Raw genomic sequence first — 12,216 nt, 5'->3', positions numbered from 1 at the left:
CATGGAAATAAGGCTGGTCTCATGATTCCCCTGCTTAAAACCCTTTTGTGGATTCCCACTGCCCTTGGGATCAAGTCCCAACCCTCCAGGTGGTGTGAAAGCCCTGCACATTCTGACTCCTGCCTGCTCCCCTAGCTGGCCCTGCGGTATCTCTGTATCAGTCCACCTCTGGCCACGGCTGCTGTTCCTTCTCCCTGAGGCTTTTCTCCTGGCACGTGGCCCAGGCAAACCCTGCTCCTCATTCAGCTCTCAGCTTCACTGTCCCTCCCACGGAAGCTGTCTCTGAACCTCGGGTGGGGTCAGGACCCCCATTATACGCTCCCAGAGCACCCTACAGCTCTCGTGGGCAGACTTGTCATCATTCACGTATTTGCAATGATTTCCTTACTGCCTGGAACCCTAGGAGGGCAGGGATGCGCTGGGCTTCCACACCACTTCCCAGGTGCAAATGCAGAGCCACAGGCTTTCAGTACATACTTATTGACGGATGGACATGGTGAACAGTGATGAGATGCTTCTGTTAGGATGCTGGCAATGGAAATGACAAGGGCAGGAGGGGAAATACAAATTTGTAAACTGCGCTCACTCTACTCCAGACTGAACACTGTGGAATAGGGGGTCAGCAAACAAGGGATGGGACCAAATCAGGCCTGTTGCCCATGTTTGTAAATGCAGTTTTCTGGGAGCAGAGTCACACCCGTTCATTTAGGTGTTGTGGACGTCTGCTCTCCTACTGTGCCAGAGGCGTGGCTGTTCCCTGTACAGCCTAAAAGAGTTACCATCTGGCCCAATGCCAAAAAGCTTGCCAACCCTTGCTCTAGAAGGCTGCATACAGATTTACTGTAATAATAACAGTGGTTATCTTTCTGCGCCAGGATTACAGATGAGTTTTATATCCTTAATTTTCCACATTATTCATATTTTCTACAAAGAACATACATTATTTTTATAATTGGTAAAACAATAAAGGTTATTAAAAACCAGATTGAGAGCCCCACTAATTCTTTTTAGTTTTTAATTTCTAAGCCTTTCATACTTTTTTCTGTGAAAACCTTGTTGATCAGAGCAACTTTCCTTGCCGGCTTTGGAGAACATTAGGAAGACAGCCCTAAGAGCTACAGAGGAAATCTCTGTTCCCCTCATTTCCTGCACCAGTGGGACAATGTCTTGCTGCTATTTTACGAGTCTGGCTTTGATTTTGAGTCCAGAGAATCAAGCTGAACTTTCTGTGAAACTCGGATTCCAGTAAATGTACACCTGTCACCTACAGTACACGTCACGATCAGCATCTTGATGAGGACTCTGGTTAATATCTAGCAGTATCCTGATTGGGACTTACTTTCTGTATTTTAACAGCAATTATTAACGTGGAGTAAAACTGCCAAACATAGACACAACTCTTAAAGAGTGATTGCAGATTTTTAACAAGTGTTAGCAGATGACTTTAATTAAAACAGAAAATGAATAACCCAGATCTTTAAAAGTCTAGTAAAAAAAACAGGCAAGGTCAAATTTCCCATTTAGCTATCTCTCTCCTCCCTTTCCTTCCAAGAAGTCTCAAAATAATTTAAGTGAATGATTATTATGGAAAATTTTGCTTATAAATGTCCATTAGAACGTAAGCTCTGGGAGAACAGGAATATTACTGTTTGTACTGGGCATGACTGTCCTGGCATGCAGAACTATAAGAAACACACAGACAGTGCTCAGCAATAAATGTTTCTTGAATGAATGACTATAAAAGAGATAAGAAAAAAACTGGTCCCCAAGGAAAGTGGTCTTTTGCAAAACATTTTTTGTTAATTACAAGAATGATGCATACTCTTAAAAAACACTAAGAAATTAAGAAAAGTAGAAAGGAGGAAAAAAAACTCTGTTCTCTCAGATTTAAAGCTATCATGTTATTTTGTTGCATTGCATTTCTTTTCCACATGCACAATTTTTAATGTAATGTTAACCATGCATTTATATATACATATATATACACACACATATACAGACACACATACGCACAATTGTCTTCCTTTTAAAATCAATCTTACACTGTAAGAATTGTCCACGTAGTTTCATGGTCTTTGTAAACATTCATTTTAATGACTGTATAATAAATTGAGTGGAATTGCATCCTTTATTTAATAATTCTCAGTTTCTTTTCTTTTGCTATTATAAATAATGCTGCAGTACCTTTGTGCATTTAGCCATTTTCCAAAGAAAGCATCTGACATGTGGTACATCAGCCCAGAGAGTCTAGGTTCTGCTGCAGTAACAAACCCTCCCCACCAAGTCTCTGTACTTACAACAGCAGTGGTTTATTTCTTGCTCTGGATGCTATGTGTCCACTGCAAAAGTGGGAAATTTTAAAAATTATAAAAATTCAGTTCCCTTCTATTCAAGTCCACAAATAATTGTTGAGTGCCTGTTATTATAAGGCCCACTGCTGGCCCTGAATGTAGTTGAAAAGGTTTCCTGATGAGTCACGAATGAAAGCTGGGAACTCTATTTTCATAACATGCTGTACAACAGCAGAAAACAAAAATCAATGAAGGCAAAAGATCATTTTTCTAGTCTAGTCGTTTGTATGCCATGTCTGTATTGTTTTAGATGTAAGTCTCCCTTTCTGTCTGCCTCTTAAAGCCTTCCTTTGTGTGTAAAGGTCAGTCTGTTATGTCCCTTTGCCAGTGATATAGCTTGAGCAGACTCAATGCCAGGCACTAGGCTCACCAGCCTTGGTTTTGCAACATCCTCACGCTCCCATGACCTCAAAAGCTGTTGTGAAATTTTCCACACAGAACACATTTCAATTTACCAAAAATAATAAAATAAAATAAAATAAAGGAACTTTGTACCAATAATCCTAATCCTAGGAATTTTCCTAAGGAAATATTCCACCAAAGGATGATATCCACATGAAGATCTTTATTGTGGATATTTATAGCAGCAAATAATGGTAGGTAAATTACAGCATATTTACTAGATTGAGTATCATGAATCAGTAAATACTCACAAGCATGAAATTTATATAGATGTTTACGATTTAAGGTAAATGGGAAATTTGTGATTTATGCTTATGATTTAAGATAAAAATGGGGGAAGACAATAAAATTCCATCTATGTTGTGCAATTATGTATAAAATACAAATACATTTTAAAAGACTAGTGGGAAATACGGCAAATGAAATGGTTGGTTTGTTAGGGCATGGGAGTTTTGCATTACTTTTAAAGAATTAATATTTCTGTTATTTTTGCTTTCATATTTCAAACAATAAAGCATAAAAAAAATACCTAAAACCCATTCCTAGGAGAGACTCTGTATCAAATTAAAGTTTTTAAAAATTGGAAATAAAGCCTTAGGCAGATAACTAATATTGTGTCAGGATGTTGGTCTGCTAGCTCCTCTGGAAGCATATTCCTTCTTTGTCTGATATGCCCTTATTCCTCAATACTAAGGAACTGAATCATTTAGATAAAGTAGATAAAGTCTTTTGAAATAGAGCTGTTTGGAGAAAGAGCACCCATTGCTATCTGATTTCTTGCTATCACTTTCCAAAACTCAGGAAATGATTAGGTTTGAATACTGAGGGATGCTTCTATTCGAAACACGCGGACCACATGAGACATTTTTCCAGAACTGAGTCTACCCAAGTCTTTCCTTTTGCTTTGGACTGGGCCACACAGCAGATACCCAACAAATTGCTGACGCAAAACAGAGAAGAAATTGTATTACGCACCCAAAACCCCCAGGGAGGGAGGGAGGGAGGGGCTGTGTCCGCCAGAGCAGTAGGCATCTCAAAGTGGGAGGCAGGAAGGACAATAGGACCAGGCAAAGGAGCCCTGCGCCGATCACAGGTCTTCACACGCCATCTCCGCGGAAATCTTTAGGAGGCGCAAGTGAGCAAGAGCGCCCCCCGCGTTGATGGAGGGGAAATACAATGCTCTGGGGCTTTCTCGTTAATTTTCAAACCCTGTTGACAAAAGGTGGGGGATGGCGGCCAATGAAAGCTGCCAAAGAGCTGCTAGCTTTGTGTAACCCACGTCGGCATATTACATAGGCTCTTTACTGAAAGCTCTCTCAGGCCCAGATCCTGAAGGGACAGACTCTTGGAACCGCTATTTATCCTTGAATCAAAAATGCTTTGGAAACTTTCTTGTGCTTTGCCATTTGAATCCATAATACACCAACAAGGCCAGAGACTTTTTTTTTCCAGTAGCTTTAACAAATCCCCTTGTTGCTGCTGGTTTGTTAGTTTTGGGTGTTTTAGGTTTGCCTGGAGCAGATCCAGTGTCCTCACTTGGTAGGCTGACGACTCACACATCATAGCAACAGGAGTTTTCCAAGTAACACCAGTGGCATCAATCTCAGCAGCCAGTGGCTGTTTACCACAATGTCACCTTGGCTGTACTCCTGCAGACGATGTGGTGGCTGTTGACAGGGGCATCTGTTGGGCTGCTTCTCGGTGCTGAGCCTGAGAACGAGCATGTTCCCAGGGCAGTAACACTTGGTAGACTTGCCCTGAGCGACTATGGTGTGGTTGCTTAGGCCAAGCTGGCATGCCAAGGCACTGGATCAGGAACCTGGGCCCATCTGGATGGCCCAACTGGCTGCACTGGCCCTGCTTCCGCATGTTCTTTGGCCTACTTAGTTGCAAATTTAGCTAAATGTGTCTATCCCTTGGGTCATTGTGAAGTTTCAACTCCCTTTGCAAAATATTTTGAGGTCCTCAGTAGAGATAAGAAAGTAATTGTTAAATATGAGTAATGAATTAGATTCATGCCTTCCCTTCTGGGTAGCTAGTGGGTAATTTATTCTCTTTTCAAACTGCAGTGAAGTCCCCAAATGCTGACATCTGCAGAATGACAACTCACCTGCATTCTTGGATTTCAGTTTGTTTCTTAGGATCTTAATGAAGAAACTTTAAAACAAACAAACAAACAAAAAAAAAACAGACAAAAGAACCAAAAAACTTTGAATTATCTGATGTTTCCTTTGCCAAAGGTGTAAAAGATGCAAAGATTTCAGAAAACTGGGAAACAAAACTTCTGCTGCCAAGTTTCAAGAAGGAGCGAACGCTCCGGTATTCAATGGTTGGCTGTAATAAATGATTAATTTTCCCACTACATTACATTAAAGGGATTAAAAGAGATACCACGCTCCTTTTATATCCTATGTTTACGAGTCACTGGTATGATGATATGTCATACGTGATAAAAATGGACCAGTTAAATAAACTGTGCCACAGCAGAAGGCAGGGTGTGCGGTGTGAGTTTCTATTAACTATTCCTGTTGACTGGGGGAGTGGGTTCCCTTCTGGAACAGAGGCCACCAGCTCTAGGATGGATCCAGGGGCCACTGTCTGTGGGGCTTCAGACAGTCAGGGAGTCAGTTCTGCACCTTTTCTGGGGCATGGGGCTGGCTGAGCCTTCCTCTGACCAGCTCGATCGCCTACAGGCTCACTGTACTGGTCTCCTTGGGCTGCCATAACAAATTACCACAAAGTAGGTGGCGGAGAACAACAGAAGTGTATTCCCTCAGTGTTAGGACCAGAAGTCTGAAATCAAGATGTCGGCAGGGCAGCACTCCCTCTGAAGGCTCTAGGGAAGGGTGTGCTCTAGCCCTGGTTTAGCTTCTGGTACTTCCTCGGTTTGTGGCCGCATAACTTTAATCTTCACGTGGCATGCTCCCTCTGTGCAGATCTGTCTCCAAGTGTCTTCTATAAGAACACTAACCATGTCAGATGGGGGGCCCACCCTAATGCAGGACCCTGTCTTAACCAAATAAGATCACATTCTTAGGTTCTAGGGGTTAGGATGTCAACAGATGAATTTTGGGAAAACAAAATTCACCACATAACACCCATCCAGGTGGCTCTCCCTGATACTTGCCTTGCAGCCCCTAGACTGTCCTTCCTGAAGCTGCAGGTAAGTTGCCAAATCTGTCAGGCTTTTCAGTTCAAATCATGAGATGAACCTCCTCCCCTGCCCTGCCTTGGTTAGTGTACGTGGGTGTGTGGCCTTGGATTCAAATCATCCTTGGAGGCTGAGATTCTAAAGGATGGTGGATAGGCAGGGACACACCCCTTGAGTGAGAGTCCGAGAATCATCTGTTTGTCTGAGAAAGTCTTTGTTTCTCTTTCACTTTTGAAGCATGATTTTGCAGGTTACAGAATTCTAGGTTGGTAGTTTTTTTTTTCTCTCAACACTTTAAATATTTCACTTCACTTTCTTCTTGCTTGCATGAATCCTGAGAAGTTAGATGTAATTCTTATTTTTATTCCTCTGTAGGTAAGGTGTTTTTTCCCCCTCTGCTTTTTGTTGGGATTTTTTTTCTTAATTTTTGACTTCCTGTCAATTGAAAATGATACCTTGGTGTAGTTTGGGGGTGGCATTTATCCTGCTTGGTGTTCTGTGAGCTTCCTGAATCTGTAATTTGGTGTCAGACACTTATTTGAGGAAATAGTCATTCTTGTTTCAAATATTTCTTCTATTCCTTTCTTTCTTCTCCTTCTGATTTCCCATTTTGTGTATGCCTTTTGCAGTTGTCCCACAGCCCTTCAGTATCCTGGGTTTTGTGTTTTTTTTTTAAGTCTTTGTTCTCTTTTCAGTTTTACAGGATTCTATTGACACATCCCCTAGCTCAGAGATTCCTTCCTCAGCCAAGTCCAGTCTACTAATAAAATCACCAAAAGTATTCTTCATTTCTGTTACTGTTATTTTTTTTCTCTCTCTCTCTCTAGCATTTCTTTTTGGTTCTTTCTTAGGATTTCCATCTCTCTGGACTTTGCCCACTGGTTCTTGTTTGTCAGAATCTTTCGCATATTCATCATAATCGTTTAAAATTTCCAGTCTGATTATCCCAACATACCTATCATGTCTGGTTCTGATATATGTTCTGTCTCTTCAGATTGGGTTTTTGCCTTTTGGCATACCTTATAATTTTTGATAGCCAGATGTGATGTACTGGGTAAAAGAACTGATGTAAACAGTACTTAAGTAATATGATGGCAAGGTGTGGGGGGAGGGGAAGCTATAGTCTGTAGTCCCACAATTGAATCCGAGCCTTTAAGTGAGCCTGTGCTTCTGGACAGCGGGCTTCACGTGTGTTCCTTCCCCCTTAAGTGGGATAGGATGACTAGAATGTGCTGGAGTTGGGTATTTCCCTTCCCCAGGTCAGTTGGTCAGGCTCTGGTTAACTGGTTTCCCTGAAGGCAGAAGCTCTGCTGAGAACAGAGCACTATGGTGTATTTCAGAATGGTTCCTTGTTCCCTTCCCCATAACTTCCCCCTGATATTTACTGTAGGAGCTGATCAAGCTTTTGGAGGTAAAACTCACAGTACTGTGGGGACGCTCCCTATGACTGGACCTCTGGAGTTTTTACTCTCAAAATTGTCCACATGGAGCTTCCAGCAATTCATCAATTACAGTTCAGGTTTCCCCACCAGGGCAAGAAAGGGTTACTAATGTCCCTGCTTACCACCTGGGATGCGGAGACCCAGAAGAGAATTGTGAAAAAGCATTCTCTAGACCACCTAGTTTACCTGTTTCTTAATCCGATGTGCTTTTTTCTTTTTATAACTTCCCCCTAATTTTTAAAGTAGTACACAGCCATCGTATAAAACTTTGAAAAAACCAGAAAAGTATATTTTTAAATTGCTATCATCCCTTTTTTTACTCAGAGATCTCTGCTGCTTAGAGTCCTGTATACTTCGTTTCTGATTTTGTCCTATGTATCTGTGTAGACAGATGGTAGATAAATTTGTAGAGTGGATATTGCAGGTTACAGTATTATATTCTGCTTTTCCAGTTAAAGTGCCCTTATATCTCCCCATGTCACTGCTATGTGCATCATATTAAATGGCCATTTAATAGTACATTATTTGGATTTTGTATAATTTTATTAACTGTCCCTTGTTTAGGGTTGTTTTGTAATTTGGGGGCATATATATTTGATAACATTTTATTATTTCCTTTGGTTAGTGTTCTAAACGTAGAACTGCTGGGTTAAAGAGCACAGGCATTTGAAAGGATCTTGATAAATGCTAATCCATTTCCAAAAAGTTTGTACTGTGCCCTTTGTCTTTCACTTGTATTACAACATATGGATGGACAGCCCTTCATGGAGAAAGAGGCCATTGTCCTGGTATGGGGTGCTAGGGAGTTTTTTTTTAGGTACAATGATGTTGATAAGTCCACAGTAGCAGCCCGCCTCCTATTTTATTCAAATGCTTTCATTACTTTTTCCCACTGTTGTTGAAGGCTAGTGAGCGTAAGACCAAAAACTCAAAGAGAAGAAAGCATTGCCAGAAATCAGTTACCAATGCTTTCTCCCCTGAAACAAATCCAATCCCTAACAGGAAGGAGATGGGAAAGGAGGAGATGAAATGAACCAAAGTGCTGTTAGCTACTTATATTTCCTCTCCACAAATCATGTAATATAAGCAGCAGGAGGCAGATTTAGTACCAACAGAATCATTAGTTTATGAACCAGGAAACGGGGTGATGTTGGTGGAAACGCTGGCCAAATCAGCACCTAGCCTGACCCCGAGGCCACTTCTAGAAAGATCAGCAGAACCCGTGGCTGCCCTGAGTGACCTGGAAAACTCTTTCTGGCTGACCTTTCCTCCCTGATCCTTTTGTTTCATTAAGTTTGTACTATGAAATATTTCAGATACGTGAAAAGGTATACCCTCAGCAGCTTATTAAACATAACAGAGTGAGCCTTTTCCTCATTATTATGCCCTTCTCTTAATGCCTTCACACCCCTGCACCCAGAAATAACAATTATTCATAATTTAGTGTCCATCATTCCCATGTATTTTTCGTCGTTTAAAAAATTTTTTGTGTTTTTTTGGCGGGGGAGGTAATTAGTTTTATTTATTCATTTTTCTTTTTTAATGGAGAGCCTGGAGCTTGAACCCAAGACTTCGTGCATGCGAAGCACGTGTGCTACCACGGACCTATACCCTCCCCTCGTGCAGTTCTTTATACTTTGCTACATGTTTGTATCCCTAAACAAAATACAGCATTTCTTCCCATTTTTTTTAACTTTTATAAGGATACTGAATGCTTCTTTCTACAACTTTTTTGTTCCACATGATGTCCATGAAAGTTATTCATGTTGAACAAGCAGCTCAAGTTCATTTTTGCTGCTATTTAACACTCCTTCATGTGTACAGACCATTTATTTATCCAGTCTCTAAGGATGAATATTTAGGCAGTTTCTAGCATTTTGTTATTAAAAACAATGATGCAACATATATTCTTGTACATAATCCTGTGCAAATTCCTTTGGGCCTCTATATAGCTGTGATCAAAAGGTCTGCCTGGCATTCACGTTTCTAGATGTCGCCCATCTGCTCTTTGAGAGAGCTGTCTCTTCTGGTTCCCACTGCCCCGCAGCCCCATCAGCTCCATCAGCTCAGAAGTATCAGACTTAGTTTTGTTAATCTGAGAGGTTTTAATGTGCATGTCCCCAAGTACTAATTTTAGTATCCATGTTTGTGTTTATTGTCCATTGGTGTGACCTCTAGGAATCCTTTTGTGTTCATATCATTTGCTCATTTTAATTTTTAGGTTGTTTGCCCTATTTCTGGATGGCCAGATCTGGACAGGATTAGCATCATGGTCAGCCCTGACAGCGGGGAAGCCATCACCAAGGGGTAACACTGGGAAGAGAGGACGACTTGTCTGGATGGTGGTAACAGGCCACTCTTCAGCCATCAGCATGTAGAATCACAACATTGCCCCACTCTTCCCGGTGGTGCAGAGCCCGGGGAAATCTCCCAAATCCTCGTATCCCAGGAGCAACTCCACAGAACCAGGTCAGCCTAACTCCCCCAGTGAATCAGTTCAGGGCTCTTTACTACCAGCATCAGAAACCAGCTCTAGCTAATTTAATCCCAAATGGAATTTAGTAAAACATTGAGATGGTTGGAGAACCAGGCTTGGACAAGGGCTTCTGAAACAGGAAAGACACCCCAAAGCATTTCACAGAACCAACTGGCAAAGACACCATCCTCAACCCAGACACTGGACACACTGTTGTTGACTTTGGCGTTGGAGACCAGGTTGGTGACTTAGACAAGAGTGGTTTTACTGTTGTAATGAGAACAAAGGGCTGAGTTAAGTGGGTTCAGCAGAAAATGGGAAGAAAGGAGGTGAAGAGGAAACAGAAATGAGCCTGTGGCTAGAGAGGGCCATGGGGTCAGGAAGATTTTTTAAGACAGGAAATATGACAGCATGATTGTATGCTTCTGGGAAGGAGCCCATGCTGAAAAGGACATACAGTCATAGAAGCAAAGTGTTTAAGTAGGTAGGAGGGGATGGGACACCTTGTAGGAGGACGAAGGTCAGGTCACTAGAGTAACAGAGGGAACCCAAAGTAAGAGGAGACAGAGGCAGGCAGGCTAGCAGACTGGGGGATGGGGATACAGAAGGAAGCAGAAAAGAAGTACCCTCTAGATGGGGAAGTAAGATCAACTGCCAATAATTAAGAGGGGGAGCAGGATTTTGAAGGCTTGAGACCAGGAGAGAGAAGAGAGAGAATGTTAATCAAATTTCAAAGGTTTCGGCTTTTTAGTCCTGATTTTTCGTACTCTGTGATAAAAATCAAATGAAAAAAATTCCTTAAAATGGTTTACCAATTAACAAAAATTATGTATCTGATCTTTGCAATGAATTGCTGGTCTACAAGAAAAACTCCTCTATCAAAGAACACCATCAAGTCCTGAAGAATCTCTACAAACCACGATCTATTTACCATTCTCCAGAAGGGAAAGTGATGGAAGAGCTAACAGCTGCTTGTTTGAAGCTTAAAGTCCAAGTTGTAATATTTATTCTGACGAACCTTCTGAGAACCAGAAGGGAACCTCTCAGCGCAAAGGGAAAATTTTGGCCCGTGACTATGCATGGTGACAAGTCCTGCATTGAAGAGAAAAGGAGCCAGTTTTGCTCACCTAGAACTGGGATGGTCTTCTCACTCTAGGAGACTCCGAAGAATCTTCCCTGGATGTGTAAACAGCACAGATGACTCTGCCCGCCACAGAAATTATGATGCTAGGCACCATGGGTGTGCAAAGTGAATGTTTTGAAACTTGCCGCCCACGCTTGCCACCTCCCTGCACCCACTGAATTTCAACACTGGTCTAGTGGAGCAATGTTGATATTCCCCTGGCAGGAACTCCTTCCCAGAGGCTCTAGGATGAGGCAGGCTTGCTCGGAGCAGTTTCCCTGCATGGTGATTTGATGGCATGCAGTGGACTTGCAAATTAACTGGATGTGAAATTTTATTTTCAGCACAAAATTTTGCCAGGACATAAATACTCTCTATTGGGCCTTCCCCAATATCAAGCCTCTGATGCTGCCTGGTGTGAGCACCAGTGAGAATATGGACTGGACTGTCAGTTGTCTGTTCGATTTTACTTAAAATGATTATTGACCCTCCCTGCCCCCAGCCTGATTTCTCTCAGAGCTGATCTAATTTCTTTCGTGATCTGTGCCTGTGGACTCCTGTTAATTTGTTAACTGAGTTAGCTGCTGCCAGAGCATCAGAAGATCTTCACTGGGCTCTGTACAGGGTCTAACGGTGGAACGCTGACGGTAATAAAGCTGTGCTGGTTGAAACAAATGAGAACTGATGAATGACAGTCCGAATGTGACATTGATGAGAGTCGATCACTCCCAGGTGGGGATGCACGTGGGTCTCAGAACGGCAGCGCTCACAGAGCAGGCCCGGGAGGGGAAGATTGGTGGTTTCTAAGCAGTGTGTCCTCCTGGAAGCTCTGACACGCACAGCAAGTAACGCTGGCCTCAGAGGCGTGAGCCAGAGCTCTGGCCCCACTCCAGGGAGGCACTCTCCTTTGCGCTGGACTGCAGTTTCAGTGCTATTCTCCATGACTCAGCTGTCATGACCTCTTTGGGCAAATTCCACCTTCTGTGTTGTGGGCCAGGGCTCTTAATTTAAATGCAAAGGCCCTATTGTCTAAGCAGATGGATGGAGCAGCTGCCACTTCCCAGGGAAGCCAGGAGATCCCGCTGGGTCAGCGGGGAGGGGTTTCCTGTGAGGATACCATGCGTAAAGTCCTTGGGGATGCAAGGCATTCTGAGCATGTGAGTTATCATGGCAAAGCTCACCAAGGCTTCCCTGATTTGATATAAATAACTCTGCACTGGCAGCGAATGGGAGCAGAGCCAAGCAGTAATGAATACCAGGACAAACAGGGC

The 12,216-nt window shown here is 42.5% G+C and overlaps 1 long non-coding RNA gene across 1 annotated transcript; it reads left to right on the top strand.

The window, feature by feature from the left end:
* Positions 1–6,142: 6,142 nt before the first annotated feature.
* Positions 6,143–11,620, top strand: LOC135319528 (uncharacterized). Its single transcript, XR_010378196.1, has 3 exons — positions 6,143–6,279; positions 9,568–10,061; positions 10,688–11,620. It is a non-coding gene; the product is annotated as an uncharacterized LOC135319528 (long non-coding RNA).
* Positions 11,621–12,216: the final 596 nt, after the last annotated feature.

Source organism: Camelus dromedarius, chromosome 28, assembly GCF_036321535.1.
Source record: "Camelus dromedarius isolate mCamDro1 chromosome 28, mCamDro1.pat, whole genome shotgun sequence".
Taxonomy (NCBI): Eukaryota; Metazoa; Chordata; class Mammalia; order Artiodactyla; family Camelidae; genus Camelus; species Camelus dromedarius.
Note: the sequence above shows the minus strand (reverse complement) of the source record. Positions and strands in the feature narration are given on the sequence as shown.